We start from the raw sequence: 24,369 nt of genomic DNA, 5'->3' as shown, positions 1-24,369 counted from the left end.
GAAACTCCTAAGCTAACCAAAACTATTTCTCCCTCCAACCAGTGCAGACCAGTGCAATCTTCAGATACCTGTCGAAACCAAGACCCACTACCCTAGCAGATGATAAACTCCCAGCAGAATACCTCCAGACTGCATCCAAAGCTCTCTCATACCCTGTCTCTATAATTATCAACAGATCCATCTCTGAGCAACAGGTCCCACTTCTCTGGATAATACCACTACACAAAGGTGGTAACTCAAGTGAGTTATCCAATTACTGCTCAATAGCCTATCACCATTGTCTAAAATTCTAGAAAAATGTATACATCCCAAATTCTAAAATACCTTCTATTCAACAACCTCCTAGCTGAAACTCAACACGGTTTTTGCCCTAACCACAGCACCACCACTGCCATTGTCAGCTTCACTATCCTCGTTAATCAGCAGCAAAATGCAGGCGATCTAGTATCTACTGTCTTTTTGGACCTATCCAAAGCATTTGATGCAGTCTCCCATAACAAGCCATTGGCAGTACCCTCAGTACTTAAATTAAATAACTCTACACTCCTTTGGTTCTAAGGCTATCTTTATAATTGGCAGCAGGCTGTTAAGTGGCAGTACTCCCTCTCCCCCCTCTCCCTGTACCTTAGGCGTGCCTCAAGGATCTATACTCGGACGCCTGCTATTCATAATATTCACTAATAACCTCCAAAAATCCACCCTTCATGCAAGCTCAGCCCCTTCTCTCCAGCTACTAAAAAGAAAAAAAAAAAAAAACAAGAATCCTTTACAGCCATTGAAACCTGGTTATCTGACTATCAATTAATACTGAACCCCAAAAAGACCCAGCTCATGCTCGTCCATTCCCTCCTTTACTATCATTGCTTCTAACCATACCCATACTACTCCAGTTGGACAAACCAAGCTACTAAAGGTCATCATCGACTACAATATGAAACTCTATAAGCATATAGTCCAAATCACTACAAAAGTGCATAAAAAATAGGCTCACTCTAGTGATGTAAGAACTACTTGACAAGTAATAGTAAAGCTATCATAGCATGAACGCATCTCCTTTCCAAACTCTATAGGCTTCTCCTGTACTAGTTAAGCTAAATAAAGGTGATCTTAACAAATTATCTGCTTGCTATAACAAGATAGTTAAATTCGCTATGGACTCTTCCTACAGATCCCATCACTGTTAAGCCATTCAGAAACTTTCCTGGCTCAAGTTACCAAACTTACTGACATTAAACCAACTCACTCTAGCTCACCAAATCCTTTACCACCCCAACAAAACCTCAACCCTACAAGGCCTGATTAACCATTACACCAATAACCGTCAGCTGAAATCCACCAATAAAGGGCTGGTTAAAGTATCTAAAAGCCAGCACATCTCAGGAGATTCCCTTTACTCTAATAATATAGCAAAAATCTGGAACTCACTTCCACTTGAAATCCGAATATAGACAAACCTAGCTTCAAAAATCATCTAAAAGCCTATCTCTACAAATCCTGGTTATGTAAATGCTCTGACTATACCTAACTCATCCAATACCACTATATTTGTATATCTCTTCTCTAACTAGCACTCTAACTATATCTGTTATAATGTCCTCTTATAACTTCAATCTCAGATGATTCCTTTAATTGTATATGAAATAATTCTTGTATATAATGTCATTATGCACAGCATTGTATATACATTCTAAACATCTTCTCATCACTGTTTTTGTATTGTATATATCATAATTCTTTATCATAATGTTGATATGGGCAACAAATGTCTAGCACACTCTGAACTTATACCTTGTACAAGCATACTCATGTGAGGTTGTCTGTCAGTTTTAAATGTTACTTTTCTGTTTCTATTTTAAATTGTTACATCTGTTATTACATTAATATCTTGTGTGGAGCTTTTTTCCCGGGCCTCTGCTGAAAATGGGCAGCCCTGCCCAGTCAGACTTCCACGGTAAATAAATGTAAAATAAATAAATAAAAATAAATAAAATAATGGTATCATGAAATTTGTGTTAACCACAGAAAATAAAACTTGAAAACCTAAAAATGCAGTCTAGGAAAAGAAATACATAGCAACATTAATGTATAATAATGATTAAAAAGAAGACACAAGACCTACAAAGTAGAAAATTGTTGTGTGAGAGAATGGTTGAACAATACAAGCAGAATCTTTAACTTTTTTGCTGGTAGGTAAGGAAAACTGATGAAGCAGGCAAACAAGCTGGTAATTTCATACTGTCACATTATGTTTGAGCTTGGTTATCAAGCTTGTTTCATGCGTGCACCACACTGTTTAAAATGTTTCTTCACATTGCTCATAATTGGTTCAGCCTTAGTCTTTAAAATTTGTTCTTTTGTTGTCAAATTCCTATTCTTGTGTGTGCATTGCCTTTTGAAATTCTGCTAATTTCTTTGGAGAACTTAACAGTTACTATAGCTTTAATTTCCATTAATATATTTAGTGTGACTCAATCTGATGCAACTCATACAACATTTTCAATGCCATCAAAACTGCATCTATCCTGCTGGGGTATTTAAACATTTGAGTCTGCAGAATTATGTACTTTGCTGTGGTATAGAGAGCTAAAGCATGGACTATGTTCCAGGTAACTGGATTTTTGTTAGTGGCTAGAATGCCTGACATAGTGGGAGAGAGGATGGGTGAGTGGATGGTAATGTGCCAGATGCCCCTTCACCCCTCTGACTGAGCATGGTGTACAACAAAGGATGCCTTACTGGGAGACAGAGAAGCATGATTGCCGTGGAAAGCCCTGGGGTGGGTACATATGTTCATAGCTTCTCTTCATTGCTTGCCCAGTCTGATGCTGCTGTTATTGGCTCACTGGGAGAGGGAGTTAGAGATTAGCGAAAAGCCAGGTTTCAAGCAGGGATGATGCTGCAAGTGTGTCCCACACAACTCTCAGGATACTGCTCTCCTATTTCCCTACCTAATGGTGGTCATTGCCAGAGGATATTATTGGTGTAACACCACTCTCCTGTTTCTCCTCCTTCCCCTCCAGTGGCCTCAAAACTGGTGAGGTATACTCAGTTTGGGATTTGGGGCAACAGGAGTGGAACTGGGTAGATGATGGTCAGAACTGCAACCTGGATGACCCCCTCAAAAAATACTTGTATTTAAAGCTAATCTTAAATTATTTTTTTTATTTTCTTCTAATAGATGTTCTACATATTGATCACTGCTGCAGTAGCCTTAGCTATATGGGTTATAGTCTGCCAAGGATATAACAGTTGGCCAGCTTTCAAAGCTTTGGGAAATTTCCTCATGCCCAAACTGTCGAACGGCTCGAGCTGAGATGATTAAAAAACAAGTTTGTGCACAAAACCCTTCACTGCTTTCCTGCCACTGAAGAGTACACTCCTGTGCGGCCTGAGAGGATTGATGGATGGCTTGTGCTTCCTTAGATGGGAAGATATATTCTCTTTATGGAAAAAAATCTTCCATTTTCTTATTTCTTTATTGATGTTTTATTGCTTTCCTCTTTAGGAAAGTTGTTTTAAACCTAACAATGTTGTGTTTTAACAGATTATCTCAAGACTATAGCTTACTTTTAAATGGAGCATTCATTTCTATCAGTTTAAAAGTAGTGCTGACTAACTGATAAAATATTTTCTGAGGAGAAATTGTGTTCATTTTTTCTGTTGTGGGGCTGCCATGGTGTTGGAAAGTACTTTTCACTGTGTTTTTTCAGTAAAATAATAATAATAATAATAATAATCATAATCATAACAACAACTTTTGTGGACTGGTAGTTTTACTGGCATTGTTGCTTGTTTTCCACAGGGTAGAGGCACCATTTTCAGCTTGACCATGGAACAGATGGTCAGTCCCATGGTCGGTCCTTCTTTCAGCCACAAAAAGAAAATGTTAAGCAAACAGCCTTTGCCACCACAGCAGGCTACCAATTTGACTCAGTTGCAGGTGGGTGACACTTCTGTGGTCATTTTTTATACCTCAGACCATTAACCTTTTACCCCAGATCCCTCTGATGTAACACCTGCAGCCGCTATAGACTGGGGATTAGTCACATCCTCTTTGGCTGTTTGGTCCCCTTAGTGGGCAAGGGACAGCCACTCTTGTCAGTCCTAGGAGAGGGAACAGGGAAGGTTTCCCCTGTTGTGTCAGAATTCTGGGCCTATCTCTGGGGAAGGAATGTCTGCCATTAGTAACATGGTTGGGTCCATTTTTCCTATCAAAAAGAAACAGAAAACCAAGAATATGTCTACTCTTAGTTACATTTCTTTGGAGAGAAGTAGTCTGCTGGGACTGGCTCAGGGTTTGATTTAGACTATTAATCTCTCTTGTAGAGTAGTTTCCAATAAAAGAAAGAGGGATGTCTCCTTTCCTGAAAAGACTCAAGATTCTGACTCTGAACAGGAAGATGCAGGGATGGATTCAAGGATTTGTCCTCATATTTCTGATTTAGATTCAGAGGAGAGTTTGCTTTCTGATTCTCCCTGTGGTGGTTTCTCTTTCTCTGAGAATATTGCCAGAAAGTCTGAAGTTTTTTCAGTGGGAAAATGCTCAAGTTTCTCAGTCCCTCAGAAAATATTATGAGTTGTTACAGAAGGATTTCCCAGAACCTACACCCATTCCTCCTGTAATGTCTGCTTTAGAGGGTGTGTGTCTTACTGCCTGCAGTTTTCCTGATAGTCAGCTGTTCTTAAATTGGCAGATAGGATGTATAAAGTTTCCCAGTCTTTTACATTTTTATACACTATTCCCAAATCTGATCCAGCAGCCATAGCCTTAGTTGACTCCTCTGCTGCTAAGCACTTAGTTAATTCCAACCCTACTCTTTCTAATAAGGATGGGAAACTTATTGATAGGTATGGAAAAAAGCATATACTTCTGCAACTTTGACTTTCAGAATTTTAAATTGTCAGGCTCATAAGTTAAAATTTATTTTGATATTGTAGAATATGAACAGCCAAAGCATGTGTTTCAAGGGAATTGAGTATGTGACAGTTTGTATAAACTGAGATATACTGAGTACTGTGAACTCTGAACTGTGAATAATGGAAAAATATTGAACAAACAAGAGTCTGCCTGAAAGCAGGAAATGTGCCTTTTATGGAAGCATATTCAATTCTCTTTTCTGCCTGGAAATATGATGATGTGAATTGTCTTATGTTTACGGGTAAACCTTTAATTGGTTAATTGCCCTGTGTAATGATCTAATTGGTTCAGTTTTATATTTTTGTACTGTCAGCAATATTACCAGTATATAAGCTCGTTTATTCCTTTGTTCTAGGAGTCTCCCTGGTGCTTTCCAAGAGGCTCCTGCATGTGTGTACTGTTACTTAATAAAAACCACTGAAGGAGAGAAAAAACTATTTGTCTTCACTTTTAAAGTATTATGAAACGTAATAATTTGTGCCGTGACTCGGATCTGAATTGGGAACAAGCTGCAGCAGTCAGGAAGTGAAAGAAATACTGCTAATGAAAGGGCCCATAACAGATTTTTCTGTTTTTGCAGTGTGTTATTCATCTCTCTGTCTGTATGCCTTAAAGATTTGAAAAATTTTTGTGCAGTAGAAAAATATATCCTTTCTCTCATTCAGTCATTTTAAAGTAAGTGGCATGCATTTTTTCTCTGCTTTTAAATGTGCAGTATGAGAGTGGGGTTAATACGGAAAATACTGGTGTCATACGTATAAAAGAAGAAATGAGAGTGGGGTAATAAGACGTTTTTTACAACGCCTTAGCTAAACCTGTGTTAAACAGGTATAGCTTCTTATATGAAAGTGGGATAATAAGACATTTTTATAACGCCTTAGCTAAACCTGTGTTAAACAGGTATAGCTTCTTGTATGAAAGTGGGGTAATAAGACATTTTTGTAACGTCTTAGCTAAACCTGTGGTAAACAGGTATAGCTTATTAAGTAATAGTGGGGTATTGTGTAAAAATAAAAGTGAGTGCGGGAAAAATAAATGAGCCAGAAAAAGGTACACCAGCTGGTTATTGGTTTTATCATGTGTCCCGGGACAGTTGTATGTTTTTAAACCAGTGGATCGCAGTAACTAAAAATGACGGTAACTGGAAAAATGAATGAGCCAGGAAAAGGTACACCAGTTGGTTATAGGTTTTATCATGTGTCCCGGGACAGTTGTATGTTTTAAAACCAGTGGATCGCTGTAACTAAAAATGACGGTAACCTTGCCTTTCCTGAAAATGGTAGTTTTAATAAAGGTATATTGATTAATTTGCAAAAGAAGTTAAAAAAGAAAGGAAGATTACCAGGGTTGTGTTAGGCAGCTTTTAATGATTGCATGTGTGAGGCTAAACAAAGGTAAAAGGACTCGGTCATCAGTAGTCTTAAGGATAAACATAAAAAAAAAAAAAAAAAAAAAAAAAAAAAAAAGAGAGGCTAAAGGTTTTGTTTCCCACTGTGTTTCTACTAACATAAACCATTTTGTATTTTAAAATAAAACAAAGGAAATGTATACAGTGATAAGTAGGTTTAAAATGCATAAATGCATGTGCACATCCATTTGCTAGTTATATGTATATACACATCTGTTGCTATAATATATGTAAAAATAATATAGTCAGTTAAGTACATATATTTCTCTTTACTAGCATACAGATATTAAAGGGTTAAAATGGTCTTAGCTAAAAGCATGGAATCAAATAAAGCAGCATTCATTCATACAATGTAACAAAGTCAGGTACAGCTTGAGACAAGCTGAATGTTCAGTGTCTAAAACATGCTTCAAGGACTATAAATAAAGATGCAGCTGCGAGACAAGGCACATAGCATTCAACACAGACATCTGCATTTCATTTACATAATTCTAAACATGAAAACAGAGGCAATTACAATATTTCATAAATAAAACTTAGTTAAAAGAGAAAAAAAAAAAAAAGAAAATGCTACATGGGTGCAACATTTGCCAGAAATTATGTTATGGGTAAAAGCTACCCCAAACAACAAGACAAGGATTTCACCATTTGAAATCATGACAGGCAGAAAAATACCCACACAACTACCTTTTGATCCACAGCTTGGACATAAAATACCTTTGTTAAAGGTAAAACAACATCCAAAATAGTTAAAAGACATCACAGAGCAGTGTGATTAAGTAACGCAACAAATAGGGCCTTTTGGCTATAAGGTCAAAGTAAAAACAACAAGACTTTGCTAGACCACACAAATCAAATGAGAGTCATTGTTTGCAGTGATCAGCAGCAAAATACACCACTGTTAAAACAAGGGGGAGCAGATGCTCAATTAAGTTTCTCTCTCTTTTTTTTTTTTACAAACAAACATACAAGACTCAGTGCCAAGCATTGTGCAAAGGTTCTTGAAAGTATTCCCAAAATGTTATTACGACAAACAAGTTTTGATAAACATAAAAAAATTTAATTCTTATTGTAAGTATTGTACTCAGTGGACTCCTTTTGGTAAAATACCAAACAGAAAAAATCAGGGTTGTTTATTACAACATTTCACAAATGACAGTAAGCTGAGAAAAAAAATGCTACACAAAACACATCACAAGACAACTTCAGTTATAAAAAGCATACAGCATGTACCTTTATAAAAATAACATTTAACAGAAATGTAACTGCATGGCTAGCTAAACAAGGTCAGGCATACATAAAAAAAAAAAAAAAAAAAAAAAAAAAAAAAAATCAAAGGCTGACATAAACATTTCAGTAAACAGCTAAGTCTCTATTAAATGCTGTAAATTACCCCCTCAAGATATAACAGGTTTAAAAAGGGAAGACATCATACAAAAAAATGTTAGTAATAACACAAAAATAAAAATAAATTTGATGGAAAAACAGGTATGATTTCTATCAATACTCTATTTCGACAAATAGCACAAAGATGCATAAAAAAGGACCATGGGTTAAAATACTTACCATTCTGGGTAACAAGCCAGTACTTCATACAGATCAAGTGGTAAAAATACCATCCACTTGTACCATAATAGGACAACAAAACCAAAAAACAATATTGCACATCAATATTACAAGTTGTAAAGTTACCAAATGCAAATTTAAAAGAGCTTAGTATAAAAACTAGTAGGACAAGATATCTCACAGATTGTACATTTACAAGCACAATAAAATCCTACTATTTAGTAAGTCATTACAAATATCTTTAATACACAGATTACAATTTAGTGTATAAATAGACAATATTGCTTTCAGATTTCAAAATGGTTATTTAAAGTGGCACCACAGTTTGTATGTGTGGTTTCACATAACCCAGCGTTAATAGTAAAACACAAAAAGCTGAAACTGCCCATAATTAGTTAGACATATTTACAGCATGGTCATCATCTGAAACCAAATTGATAAATGGGTTTATACATCCTGTGGTAATAGTTTCAGGGCAATAATAATAATGACAGCTTAAAAATTGTTTTATATGCTGCAGGTTATAAACAGTTGCAATAACACAACTAGTTATGATTAAAAATATGAGCAAAATGGTACATGCTGTAAATAATAGTGCTAACAAAACAAATGCAGTATTTTCCTTAACTAAAGTTTAGTCCGTTCCTCAAATAAAACAAAACCAAAACCTAAAACAATATAAGTACTCTGTTCTATTTAGTATACACTATCTTTTCAAAGTTGGTAAATCCTCCTGCCGTAGGGTTGCCAAATTATTCCAAACCTTTTGTTTTCTTTTGCTGTGAGCAAAACAAGATTGCCTTGCATCTCCTAGCCCAGCAACGCACTACAGGCTACCGACCTATTGCTTACTACAGCACTTAGCTAGATCCGGTTGCCTCTGGTTACCCAGCTTGCTTACGGGCCGTAGCAGCTGCTGCTGTTTTCATTCACATGGCAGCTCCACTAACCCTTGCACATGATACAATACTAGCAGTCAAACATGCAATTCAAGCGTTATTTTTCAAAACAAAAACACAGTATCTTTCAAATGCATGCTTAATTAAATATGAATTCAGTTTAATAAATAATGATGCCCTACAAGTTATATGCTTCCCAACACTGAACCCTGCCTCTTTAATATTAACTTCGGATGAGGGCGAACCACGTGATTGTCTGCTTGTAGTTAACTCTGTTCTTTCTCCTAGGCTACACTTGTATGACACTTCTTTACAAAATCCGGATTTGAATCTTTTTGTTGATAGATCCTGTTTAAGAACAAACTCCGGAGAATTCCAAACAGCTTGGTCAGTCTGTCCACCAACTAAAGTTTTAAGATCAGCACGATTACCCCCAGGCACTTCTGCGCAGGCTGCGCAACTAGTGACATTATCGAATGCATGCAAAATAGCCAAGGACAAGTCTGTCACTATATATATATATATATATATATATATATATATATATATATATATATATATATACACTGACTCCCGCTATGCCCATGGTGTTGTTCATAATTTTGGTATACTGTCAAAGTAATGTGGGTTTTTAACTTCTTCCGGGGCACCCATTAAAAACATTTTTATATTAATAACTTGCTACAAGACTTATTGTTACCGTCTAAAATTGCTGTTGTTAAATGTGCAGCCCATCAATCTAATGACTCTTTTGAAACTAAGGGCAATAATTTTGCTGACTGGGCTGCTAAACAGGCTGCTCTATCACAAACTGTTCAGGGACATTTTTTGCAGCCTCTGCAACCAATAGTTACTTTTGATACCACAGTGTTAAAAGCTATACAGGATAACGTCCCAGAATCACAAAAAAAAAACCATGGCTGGCTCAAGGCTGTTTTAAATGCTTTAATCTCATTTGGCAACATCCAGATGGCAGAGTGGTCTGCCCAATGTCCATGTTAAATTCTCTTATTAAAGCATATCACTTGCCAGCTCATGTTAGGGTACAAGCATTAATAAAACTAATCCAAAAGGATTGGTTTGCCCCAGGACTTTGTGCTTCTGTACAACATTTTTTGAGCACGTGCTCCACTTGTTTATAGTATAATATTTCCAAAGGCACTATGGCTCCCACACAACCACTGCCAAAACCATTGGGACCATTTTGCGCTTTGCAATGGGATTTTATTAAATTACCACTTTGTGCACGTTTTGCATATGTTTTAACTGTTGTTAATGTTTTTTCTGGATGGTTAGAAGCCTAACCATGCATTAACAATAATGCTATTTCAGTTGCTAAGAAACTTTGTAATAAACTGATACCTCGTTTTGGTGTTCCCTGTCAAATATATTCAGATCGTAGAACACATTTTACTGCTCAGTTAATTGATTCACTGTGTAAAATGTTAGGCATCACTCTCAAATTTCATTGCCCACAGGCATCAGGTATTATTGAACGCATAAATCAGACACTAAAAACAAGACTGGCTAAAATTACTACTGAAATGGGCCTCACTTGGGTACAGCCCCTACCTCTAGCCCTACTCTCTATGAGAGCACAAGTACATCCTACTAAGGGTTTTTCTCCTCATAAAATCCTCATGGGTCACCTTATTTGTATGCCCATGACTCCTCCACCACCCTTTTCTGAGTCTAATACATCTGATCATAATATTCTTAGGTATTGCACTTCTCTTGTTTCTTTTTTACAGTTTCGTTATCACCAGGTAGCACCGGCTCAACAAACTCCTGATCCTTTCCTGTCCATGGCACTACAACCAAAAGACTGGGCATGCGTCAAGTCATTCTCTCGAAAAGCAGCTCTTCAACTATGTTAAAAAGGGCCCTTCCTGGTTCTACTGACGACATCATCAGCGGTTCGACTACAAGGCTCACCCATCTGGATTCACATATCGCACTTTAAAAAGGTCATCCCATCGGAAGGTCAACAACCTCTACCTTTTTGCTACTCCTAAAGTCATGCTGTACCAGCACCTGACAATGCCTCACGTTTATCCATTTGGACAACCTCACCAAGTGCAACTGCAATTTCCACAAAAGTACCGCACAATTATTTTGGCGGTTATTCTTGTTGTTTTATTTTGTGGCCATTTTTACTTCCTGCTTCAATTACACCTCATGCCAAACAAACTGCATGGCATCCACCTATCAACACCTATCAAGCCATTAAATACGCTTAAGCATCATCCCTCAACATCTCAGACTGTTGGGTTTGCACTGCTATCCCTACTGTTCATGGGGGATTGATGCTAAATATAGTCCCTTTAGGGGTTAATGAAACCTGGACGAATTTGATCTACGATGCATCAAATGTTATTTCAAAGGACAAAATAGCATTACAGTTGTCCCTCCGTCAAAACGGAACTGTGTGTTTTCAAAAACTTGGTAAAACCAGAGTCAGGTGGAGCCATTGTAACAAAACAGTGGTATATAACTGCACTGCAGACAGTTCAGGTTGTGTAACAGACTTTTCACCTGTAAAAAGACTTGTTAAGGACTCTATAGCTAACTTTTCCCAGAAAACAGAAACTGTTTATTCGAAAATATTCCAAGGACTGCAGGACACTGGGGATCGTTTCAAACCTATCAACATTACCATTAAAGTAGAAAATTGTTATTCTGTGTGCAAAAGAAAAGCATATAAATGGCTACAAGGAAATTGGTCTGGCAGCTGCTTCCTGGGCTACCTGGTTCCAGCTATTCAACATGTATCTGCATTACCTAAAGGGAGAATTTGAAACATTCGAGAGGTTAAAAAGCCTGCCAATCCTGTAGGTCGAGTTAATGCTTCATGGATTTATCATTATGACTTAGCTCATGCTAGTACCAAAGGACTGTCCCATATAGACTTGGGTTATGACGTCATATCATGGGCCGGTATAATTCCATCATACGGAGCAGTGAAATCAATTTGGGAACTAAGAAAGCTATCTAAATTGCTTGAAATATTAAACAATGCTACATTTTCTGCCTTAAAACTAGTGACTGATAGTTCTACATGGGCATGGTTAACCAACCTGTTCTCAGGCTGGGGAGGTGGACTGTTGAAGTTGATTTTATTAATTGCAGTGTTGGCAATTGTTGCTTTCATTGTCTTATTTCTAATCAAAGCACTGATCTTGAAATTAATGTCTTCAAAAGCTGTACAAAAGTGCCTAAATTTTATATGCCTGCAACTATGACTGTAAATAATGAAATGAAAATGTCTCTCAATGATAAAAAGACTAGTAGCATGGTTATGCTAGATCTGTGGCAAATGTATGACAGGTTACATGATGATGCTTACACAGCATCAAATGGGGGATTGTAGAATATGAACAGCCAAAGCATGTGTTTCAAGGGAATTGAGTATGTGACAGTTTGTATAAACTGAGATGTACTGAGTACTATGAACTCTGAACTGCGAATAATGGAAAAATACTGAACAAACAAGAGTCTGCCTGAAAGCAGGAAATGTGCCTTTTATGGAAGCATATCCGATTCTCTCTTCTGCCTGGAAATATGATGATGTGAATTGTCTTATGTTTACGGGTAAACCTTTAATTGGTTAATTGCCCTGTGTAATGATCTAATTAGTTCAGTTTTATATTTTTGTATTGTCAGCAATATCACCAGTATATAAGCTTGTTTATTCCTTTGTTCTGGGAGTCTCCCTGGTTCTTTCCATGAGACTCTTGCACATGTGTACTGTTAGTTAATAAAAACCACTGAAGGAGAGAAAAAACTATTTGTCTTCACTTTTAAAGTATTATGAAACATAACAATATATTGTGAAAGTATGAGGAATGTTTTATCTACAGTTTCTTCTTGTGAAGAAAAATCTGCTTTAAAGTTTCTTCTATTGCACAGGTCACTTACTCATTGTTTGCAGTGTGTTTATGACTGTTGATACTTCTTCCAGGGCTATGACCACTGGTGATGTTTTAAGGAGGTTTGCTTGGCTACATTTTCAAAACCTCCCAGATGATGTAAAAAATTAGATTTTAAACTCTCCCTTTGGATATAGATTTAGTGTTTGGCCCCCTCTGCTGCAGAGGTGATCAAAAAGTGTGATGAAAGGGGCAAGCTTTTTCAGTCCACCTTTTCCAAATTGTCCAATGGATTTTCTTTCTTCTCATCAAGTTTTAGCAAATAATAGAATAAACAGTCTCAAAAAAATTCAGGTAAACTGATGTTTAAGAAAAAGTAGCAAGGAAGTTCCAAAAAGAAGTCTCAGACCTGTTGCCTCTTCTTCCTGTTTCAAATTTCCTGGTAACACTTGACTTAAAAGACACTTATCATCACATTTGTATACATCCAGACTTCAGGAATTTCTTAAGGTTTTGTGTGTCTGTATCACATTATCAGTTCTATACCTTACCCTTTGGACCTTCCACTGCACCAAAAGTGTTTATACATTGTCTAGATTCAGTTTTAGCTCATTGCTGGTTACAGGGTATCCATTTTTTTTTCCATATTCTGAAGACTTGCTTATGTTTGTAGTCTTTTTCAAAATGTCAGGAATCTCTCTCTTGAGTGCGAGATCTCTTGCACAAGCTGGGATTCCAAGAGGACATTCAAAAGTCTTTTTTTACTCTGTCACACAGGATTTTGTTCCTGGAATGTTGTCAACTAGACACCTGAGTTTAAAGTTTCCTTCCACAGGAAAACTAGATCTTTATTTAGATCTGTTTCTGAGGTTTTCCACTGAAACTTTGGTCACTGTGAAGGAATACCTCAGGGTTTTGGGTCTTATGGCATCTGATTCTCATGACACTCATGGTAAGACTCAATGTGAGAAAGATACAGTGGTATCAAAAATCTCTTTAGTCCCAGCATTAACATCCTTTATCTTTTCATATCCCACCCAGTACAGGGGTTTGTCAGAAGAAAAATTACTTGTTGGAGACAACAACAGATATCCTTAAATCAAGGTTTCCACCTTCTCCCACCCTGCTCCAAAGCAGTCAGTCACCACAGATGCTTTGTTCTTTGGTTGGGGAACAGTTTCAGGAGAGATAAAAGTTCAGTAGGTGTGCCACACTAAGGACAGAGACAAGCACATAGATATAAAAAAGATGCTTGCCATGATCAAGGCATTCAGTTCTCTGAACCATCTTTGGTCCCCTGGACCTCTTCAAGTGGTTACAGACAATACCACAGTGATGTGATATATCATCAAGCAAAGTGGAATCACTAGACAAGTTAGCTTGGAATATAGTTTCACAACACAATCTCACTGTACAGGCATCCTACGTTCTTTTGGAACAAAATTGTGTGGTAGACAAGCTGAGCAGGACCAGGGCAGACCTTCACGAATGGAAACTAGATCTGGGAGTCTTCCATGATTTGTTTCATCTGTGGGGAATTCCTCAAGTAGACCTCTTTGCCTACTCTCTGAACAATCAACTGGCAATATTCTCTTTCAGGACTCCATACAAAAAGACCTGGAAGACAGATGCCTTTTCTTTTCTTTGCACAGGAATGTTTCTGTATGCCTTTTTCCCCTTCTCACTAATATCCAGGGTACTGCTGAAGATTCAGAAGTAATCCCCCAAGATAATTGTGGTGACTCCTTTCTGGCCCAGGTAACAATTGTTTTCCCTTCTTTTTGAAATGGCAGGGGCAATTACCACAAGCTTCCTCACAGAATGGATCTACTCACAGAAGAACAGGGGTGCTTGATACACCCTGACACCAGTCATCTTCAACTGACTGCCTGGATGATAGGGTCCTAATAGCTTTTAGGCACCTGTTTTCTGTAGACGTGCAGCAGGTACTAACAGAGACAAGAAAGCCTGCTACTAGAAAGTCATATATTAGCAAATGGATAAGGTTTTCTAGTTTGTGCCAACAACTCAACCAGTATTCATTCAGGGCTAGCTGTTCTCTGGTTTTGCAATATTTGTGTGAGTTACTGTCTTGACATAAGTAAATATTTCAGATCTTTGGATTGTTCATTTCTTGTGAAGGTAAAAAGAAGGGACAACCTGTGTCAAAACAGACTTTTCCAAATGGTTGTCTAAGACTATTACCCTTTTTTTATACTTACCATGACAAATCTATTCCAGACAGGGTCAAGGCCCACTCCACAAGGACCTTGGCTTCTTTTATGGCTTTTTGGAAAGAGTTGGATTCTAGAAATATTCTAGAAGCTGCTAATTGGCCTTCTGTACCTACTTTTACAAAGCACTGTAAGCTGGATTCCTTCTCTAGGTCTAGTTTTTGCTTTGCTTGGACCATTCTCCAGGGGCTCCTGTACTGTTCTCCTTCCACCTCCCAAATATGCTATCTATCTCTCTCTCTCTCTCTATATATATATATATATATATATATATATATATATATATTAGCTATGGTAATCTACCCATTTAGCTAAGGCTACTGCAGCAGTGATCAATATGAAGAAAATAGTACAAGTGTTTAAAATGAACTTACCATAAAAGTAGATGTTTGAATAACCACTGCTGCAGTAGCCACTCCCTCTCTCCACCCCCTTGTTTTTTGGTGTGCTTTTTATGGCAGTGTATGGACGTTTATTTTTTATTATTCCTAGTCTTGTCCTTTCAAATGAATTCCTAGAGTACTGCATGAGAAGGCTGGGTTTGTCTCCATGGTGCTCATGCTGTTGCTGTTGAACCAAATAATTGGTTTTGGGACCTGAAAAGCAGGACGGGGACAAATTGAACTATGTTAGCATGGTTAGCAGTATCAGCTTGCAAGCTAAATTTCTTCTTTTAGGGTATTCAGTTTTTTAATAAAGGATGTCTGCAACTAGACCCCTTACAAATGTGTCAAATGATATATAACACTGTACTCTTGGTAAGCACTGTCATTGATTCCATTTGCAAAGGGGGTAGTGCTCCATGTAGCTTTCAAAACATGACAGACATTGGGGGGGGGGGTTAAGTGGGAAGAATCAGTGATAAACAGTGTATGAGGAACTGTCTGAGGTAACGGCAAGTATGGCTCGAAAATGTAATTCAGAGTTACACAAATCACTTAAGAGCAAACCACTACCTGCTATGTATCATCATGAATTCTACCACATACAGTGGTTCTTATCTGTGTCTTTCCTGCCTAACTCAGTTCATTAAGGAAAATGAGGCTTAGTCAGGGGACACCGTTAAACTCAGTCTTGACATGATTACCTCTCACCCCTCATAAGGACTAATTCCCTTCTTTTGTGATTTTTTTATGGCTCTGCTGACTTCCTATCTCTCTCCATGGCTTGTTGTTATTCCCAAACCTCTCTCCTTATTTCTGTTGTATACTCCTCAGGATATAAAGTCTTCATTTGTCCCATTTTAGTTAATACCTAAAACCCCTTTCTAAGTTAGCACACTGAAACCTTAACCTGAAAACGTCTACCATAATTTGCACTGGCCTTGTCTTATCAGTGGGCAAAGAAGATGTAGGGATAGAGAGGGGACAGTGCTCCCACTGTATAGTAAATCTGATTGTCATCCTGTCTCGCTTCCTGTCTCCAACTTCCAGTGATCACAGATACCTCTTCTCTCTCCACCAAAGCTTTCCCCTACCCTTGTCCCTGTACTCCAGGCCTACATTTATTCCTGTTCATACTCATCTTCTGTCTTTTTATAGGGCCACACAGAATCTTGCCTAACCATTGTACAGACTGTTTTCACATTTGCCATTGTTACTGACGTATTCCATTGCTCTGCAGTTGCCTGCCTTACCCATATCCCCACCATTATCTCTGTCATGAAAGGAGATACTGCCAGCCCAGCTATCTGGAATTTTGTAAATAATTGTATGTCATTTGTGAATACCAACATGATTCATATGCTTGTGTTTAAATGTATTAGAACTGTATGTCATATAAGATGGTTTGTATAGACATGTGTGCTGAAGATGTATTTTACAAAGTGGTGTTTAAAGATGTCACCACAGTGTACCCTACTGGAATAGAACAGAAATGTACCTGCACTATTGTAACTGTTTAAATGTATGTATTTCAACAATGGAAACTGGAACACAAGAGGTTAACTTCAGAAAAAATAGCTGAAATTAAATTTCTTTATGGCCACATAATAAAAGGATGTTATATTTCAGTTTCAGTGCAGTAACAGACACAATGTCTAGAACAAGAGGCTTTCTGTATAATCTTGCAAGTGTTTTACTGTTTTATGACTTCCATTTGCCAAAGATCTGAGATCTATATATTTTCACAGGTATATGCTAAATGCTATCAGCTGCATCAATGGTTGTTTTTCACCTGGGATAGAGTCAGATGACAAGAAATGATGTCATTCTGCAAGCTATCTTAGCAGTAATATTTGAGATATTAATTTAAGAACTCTCTGAGAGAGACTGTGCATTCTGTATTTTGTCTTTGACCTGACAACATCAAGATGCACTCACCACATCTGCCTTGCTGCTCTAATTAAGTAATTCTCTTAGATACAGCCAGAAATATAGCAAAGCTTAGCTTAGATGTTTTTCTTTATTTATTTGAGACTGCCATGCAATGTTGTTTTAAATATTTGATGTGATTTTGAACTCTGATGTTACTGTGATTATATACTATTTTCATATTCTTTTATTATTTATTATTAAATATATTTAAACCTTTCATTGTGGCTGATATTTGTGAGACATATTTAAGTTCTGAGAGTACTTACATATTTATTTGGTGACACTGTATAGGGCACTCCTGATAGCCTTGCTCTTGGTCAAACTAACATTTGTATTAACGGTAACATTACACAATAAGATTGGACACCCTTTGTTAAGGGCCTTAAAGTAGTTGATAAGGAGTGACTGATGGCAGGGGAAACTACTTTATAGTCTGGGCAGAAGGGGGCATAGCTAGTAAACCTGTGCTAGCTTTTCCCAGGTGTGTGTGTGTGTGTGTAGAAATCAAACCTCAAAGAGTGTGTGTGTCAGCTACTTGGGCAGGGACACTAAGCACTGGTTGGACAGAGAGGATGATGGAGGTCTTGGCTTGGTCACTCAGTTGAGATCTCAACTCTATAGCTGTGCCAGTGGAGAGTCTTAATGGGGATCTGGAGAAAGAGGGGTAAACCAGCCCTACAATGACTGTGGTCTCTGTGTGCTCTTAAGGGAAGTTGCACTTGATGCAGAGAGCTGCATCTGGAAATACTGTGTGTGTACTTGTCATCCTCCCAATGTATGTCCCCCACTGGTGCTAGTGGTGAGGACTGAGGTTCCTTGATTACTATTGCCAGAGGTGGGACATCAGAATCTCTATTTTCTATCCTCATGGCCACCATTTCATTTCTGTGTCCACATTTTACAGGAAATAATTCCCTCTATCAAGGACCGCTGTAGCACACAGTCTTGTTGCAATGTTTTTCACCTTCTTATATAATCTTTAAATCTCCTCATATTCTCAAGGCATCTGCAGTTCTACTGCACTCTCCTCTTTACACCTGCAGCAGCCACCATTCACCTTCCAGCCTGTACTGTGTGATCTACCAGGCCTTAGATATCATGAGTATAACCATCTGAGACACATTTTATGCATTGGTCTAGTGCTACAATCTCTTTGATCAGGTGCCATAGTTCCTCCCACATATTGTTGTCTTTCCCATGCTCCCTTATTCAGGCTTCCCTCACTCTCTGAAAACTTGCTGCAACAATTTTCTCTCCCCAGATCCTTATACACTGCTCCAATGATCGTCTTTTTCACATAAGACTAATGCTCCACCTCAAAATTCTCTTTTCTTCCTCTTTGCAATTCTCCCAGGAACCCCTTCTTTCCACTCACTCCTGACCACATCCCTCTTAAACCTCTCGCACTCTTAGTCAAAATTCCCTTGGAGTTCGATATTCTTTCTTTAGTCTCTGGAAACGTTTCCACCCCTCCTTCTCTCTCTCTTGCCCCTTTAAGTTTGTAATCTTTCTCACCCCCATTTCTTCTACCTCTGCCATGAATCACATTTCTCTATATTCCCACTCTTTCTTTTTTTCCCATATCCAACCACCCACTCGTAGCTCCACATTCTAATTGCTCCCGCAACACATTCTCTAATTCTACCCAAGACGTTCTCATCACCTTTCAGCTCCTTACTCACCACTTCCATTTCCAGCCACCACACTATCTATCCAGGGGAAGGTTAAGCCCACTTCTTATTTACAAAAATGAAAATTGTTTCAGTACCACACAACAACAAAAATCAAGCATGCCTCATTCCCCTCCATCCCCTGTACCTCTGAGTTCAAACTTGCCTTTGCAGTTCTGCTTCCCTTTCACATTCAGATGAAGTTTAGGTATAAATTATGTAGCTAATTCACTCCCTCTTGTCTTGGTTTGAGGAAATCTATCGGGGCCCATACAAAATTTGGAACAAAACTATCATTCTAATCTCTTGAAAGAGAGCTTGCCCTCCCATGTATCTAGCACATATGTCTTCTTTTCTACTACCTCTTTCCAGTTTTTAACAAACACCTCTTATGCAGTAGGGTATATTCTAAGAACAAGTGCTCCATTCCAGCTTATGCTACTGGTGACAGATATAATTTGTGAAATTTAAACCCTCTGCATGGGGAGTACCACTGATTTCCTTGGCAAAAATTGAAGGCCAAGCTTCCCAGATGAACCCAGTAAATGCCTGCATGATTCTTGGAAAATTATTTTACAGATCAACCATGTCACACTGTACAGTTATCTGTTTGCAAATTCTCACTTTAAAATAATATTAGCTTCTCCCTCCTCACAGATTAAGTGGACATTCCCATAATCCTCATGGCTTACAGCTTTGTAGCAGTAGTAGTAGTAGTAGTAGTAGTAGTAGTAATAATAACCATAGTAATAATATCAAAGTAATATTAGCTTCTCCCTCCCCTCAAACCAAGTGAACATTCCCATAATCCTCAGGGTTCACTGCTCTGTGACCATATTAATAATGTTATTAATATTAGTAATAATAATAATAATAATAATAATAATGGTGACAGTGTAAGCCCTTTCTAGTCCATCTTTTGACCTTTACTACCTTAGTTAGGCATATATTTACTACCATCTATAAAGTGGCATAACTAACACAATAAACCTCCTGCTTAGGCCCAGCTCCTCCAACATAACTACTAGAAATACTCAATCTGTAAACTTGAATAACCTTATAGGTTAAATATTGCTACCCATGTTGATTCTACCTGCTCACTCTTAATGCTTCCATGAAATCAAATTAATAGTGCAAGCGGCCATTAGACCTTCTTCCTTTTTCAAAAGCCTGTATGTTCTTCTGCAACTGAGTATGGTATAAACTTAACTAACTGTGCTTCCCATACCTTATAAATTTTAGCACCAATATTAATTTGGGAAACGGACCTGTAATTAGTGGGGACCTATCACCCCTCCTTCCTTTTGGGCAATGCTAATACTGCAGTGTTTTCATCCCAAAGTGGAGGAGGTGCTTCCCTAGTATAGTCTTAAAAACCCCAGCTAAGTCCTCCATCAGTTGGTTGTTGACTGCTTTATAGTAGTGTGATGCAAGTGGTCCTTTCCACAGGGCTTACTTCTTGTAAGTTTTCTTAATGTTTTTTATGGTGATAAATTTTGAATTGAGTTATTATCCTTTAATCTGATCATAACATTTTCGTGTAGTTTTGTACTTTTCTATGACTCTCTGTCCACCTACTTCTTTGTTTTGCCCTACCCTAAGAATACAGATCCTAGTAAAAGTCTGCAAATACTAAAATCTCCTTTTTCCAGCATTTCTTCTCATTATCCTTATCCACAAATATCATCCTTCTATCTTTCTCCCTGCTGTCCTTCAACCGAAGGCTAAGAGCAGAGAGATCGCCGCTACCTAAACCCATCAGGTTGCTCCTTTAGTTGAATTATTCTCTTGCAAAATCTCTCAAACTACCTTTCCCATTTCACCCAATGCTGTGTGTCTGTCGCCCTTTCTACACCATCCTCTCAAGTATCCTCAGCCTATTTTCCATTTCCTCTGCACCCTCTGCCTTTTTTCCTACCCATATCTTCTGTTAAAGATCTTAAATCCTTCAAAGATTCTGACAGATTAGCATAATTCACCTTATATTAAGTAGTATGCTCAGAGATTACCTGTGTCTCACTTTTTAGTCTGTCAAACACCCGCTCCTATTTGATGTCCTATTTTTCACAAAATCAGTGGCTCTGCAAACACCCATACTAAGGTCCTAAATTTACACCAACAAATAAACAAGACTCACTGAAGGAATAGGTTTTTAACTCAACGTATTCCCATCTTATTGAATAAGTTACCACTTTAGGTCAAAGAAAGGCTAGCTTTGGTGATTGGATGAGTCGACATAAATTAGCTTGAGGGTTATCATGTATGACTCTCCTTGATTTAGAAGATGGACACTATTAAGTACTCATAAAGGGTGGCAAGAACTTTTAAGTGGGTTTACTTAAAGGTGCACATAGCTAAATTTTTAATGATCCCTGATATTGCTTGGGTAATATTGCTTCTAAGTTCCTATGATCTTATACCTCCTTTCCAGGCTGCCATAATCACATCCCACCACATTCCCATGCTTCCTCCTTCCTCTAGGTTTACTTTCTAATCTTGTCTTCCTCACCATCTCATGTTAATTCTCTTCACTACCCTCCAGTCATACAGATTCCACATATATCTCAACTGAACTTTTCTTTCCATCAGTCAGACACCCTGTAAAGGAGCTTGATCTGATGGACATCAAATACATTAAATGAGATCACTGCTTTCAGCCTTAACCAATCTACCAAAAAGAGATCCAGCCCGTTAGAGATGTAAACAATTTCAGCCCCACGCAATAACATCTTCTCTTTCTCTCTTTCTCTCTCACTGTATTTCATCTCTGAGATAAATCAAGTCCTTCAAGAATCATGCTACCATTCCATTTACCCCAAAACCAGTCTGGACTCAGGAGCACAAAAGAAAGTGTCAACATTATTGTACCAAGATATGACTACAAACAAAGTGTCCCAGCACACCCAGCAGTTAGACACTCAGTATATTAGTAAATATTGGTCTTAATTATAAGCTTCTGCTTTGATTGAGTCATTGAAGTGACCTGATTGATGCACTGGTGTGAAACAAGTTAAAGGACAGAAAACTGCCAGTTTGCACTACACCGATAAGAACAAAAGGGGAAAAGCAAGACAATGTAGGTAACCTGGCTGCAATATAGCAAATGATCCAGAATGGTAACACAAAAAAGTGGTTATAAAAGGTAGGGAAATATAGCTGAGGACGAATTGCTGAAACTTAAGTGATAGTAGAAAGATAAAGAGAGGGAAATGTGAGTGGGTGTGCATCAGGGTTCAGCTCTGAGCCCATTACTGTTCATATTGGTGATGGACTAAATTAGCAAACAAGGTGGAGGAAACAGATCAACAAAGTTGCTGTATGCAGATGATATGGCATTACAGGAAGACTCTGAGCAAGAACTTCAGCAGATGATAGAGGTATGGAATGCAAAACTGAACGTACATTGGATGAAACTGTGTACAGGTAAGACAGCTATAATGGCAGCAAATGGGGGAAATCAGAAGCTGAGAATTGAGATGTTAGGGAAGGAAATAGTGGGACACGTTAACAGCTTGGGGTAGTCGAGGAGAAGGGAGGTCTGATTAAAGAGGTCAAAGCTAGAAGAAATGGGGTTGCAGCCAACTGGCACATAGTGTTAGGTGTAGTATATGACAGAAGAATGCCAAAGAAGTTGGAAAGAAAGGTGTACAAAACAGTGGGGTGACCAGTACTACTGTATGGTACAGAAACCTGGACAGTATAGGCAAATTAGTTGAGGAAACTAGAGGTGAAGGAGATGAAGTGCCTGAGACAGGTGGTTGGATGCACACTGTGGGACAGACAAAGAAATAAGGACATATGAGCAAAGCCAAAGTAGCTCCAATTGTAGGAAAGGTCAAAGTGAATAGATTACCGTGGTTCGGGCAGTTGTGCAGAAAAGCAGAAGACAATCTAGTAAAGAAGATTTAGGGTAGACAAGAAGAAGGCAAGAGGAAGCAAGGGCATACAGCAAAGGATGGATTGTGTGAAAGAAGACCTGTGAGTGGAGTGGCACTAAATAGAGAGAGTGAGAGAAATTGGGAAAGTTGACACAATACTCTGACCCCATGTAGAAAATGATTAAAAGGATGTTGATGATGATGATGATGATGATGATGAAAGAGAGGTAAACAGTGTACATTAGGACAGTGTTCAGTCAGATGATGATCAGCCTTCTTAACATTACAAATTACATTCAGACTAGATAATCAAACTGAGAATTCCACTGTACTAGTACAGATAACTAAACTGACAATTCCATGATGCAAGAATACAACTTACTATGAGCTTCTATAATCATGGTGCTTGTTGACTAAGAGAGGGATCTCAGGGTTTTCTCCCTGCATGAAAACTGGGGAGCTGAAAAATAATTTACTGAGTTGCCTGATTGGTTGATTGACTTTAACTGAGCATCATTGAGAATATCAAGCTACATAAAATGGTGCGCACCCAACTCCAAGGTTCCTTCTCCTGCTAGATCACAAAAATATCAGCCATAAAAAGTATGCAAAACGTATTATCTGTGAGATTTACAATAATGCACACAGAATGCCTTCCATATAAGAGGCAAAATAAATTAAAAGAGATGGAAACAAGCAAAAGAATATCAGTTTGTCTAAAAAGATTAATAAATATTTGAAAACTTAGGCAGACCCTTAAAGCAGCTTCCAGAGGGCACACATGCCACATTTTAAGTTAACAATGCTGAAAAAGGAGACCATTTCTCTCTACCACAATTACTTCTCACTTGTATTTCAGAGCAAACTGCTTATGCTGCAGGAATGATATCAACAATATGAGAATGATTTGTTCCTGAAATACCATATTTAATTTAGCAGAGCCAAGAAAAGAAGGAACGTTGAGCTCAAATACCTTAGCTCTTTTTCACTAGCAAAAGCATTTCAGTGATTTTATGACACGCATGTTGCTGCCCACCTACTCAATAATATTTGTAAGTCACTGGATTCTGGCAATTAGCCGGACAGGATGAGATTAACTGAAAATAGAAAACGAGGATGCTATTTTGCTTTTCCAGTTTCCTGATTTCATTGAGACAGTTGCACAAAGGCTGCTGCTAACTGTGGTTTACAGACATAATGTTGAATGTTAATGTCTAATAGTCATTTGGTTGAAAAATAACATCTCAACCCAAAACATTGAATTATCAAAATGTCTAGAATCATTTAATTGAAAAAGCAATGAGATCAACTCTACTATTTTGCAGGCCCCCCCCATGTGGGGGGCTCCACCACCACACACCCCCAACTTAAATATATCAACTCCGAGATCGCACTACAGTGCAGAAATGGGCAAATTTGATAATTTCGACATTGTGTGTTTAGACTAAATTTATTTCAACATTTTGATCATTGACTAGAGTGTGTTCAACCAATTCAGTTTCAACCATTTAGCATTCAAGATTATGTCGGTAAACCACTAACTGTATTACTGCTAACTTGTTACACTGTAATTCCTGCAAGTTATCCATCTATGTATATCTATCTAAAAATG

Source organism: Protopterus annectens, chromosome 5.part0, assembly GCF_019279795.1.
Source record: "Protopterus annectens isolate FY-2018-M chromosome 5.part0, PAN1.0, whole genome shotgun sequence".
NCBI classification, from domain to species: Eukaryota; Metazoa; Chordata; order Ceratodontiformes; family Protopteridae; genus Protopterus; species Protopterus annectens.
Note: the sequence above shows the minus strand (reverse complement) of the source record.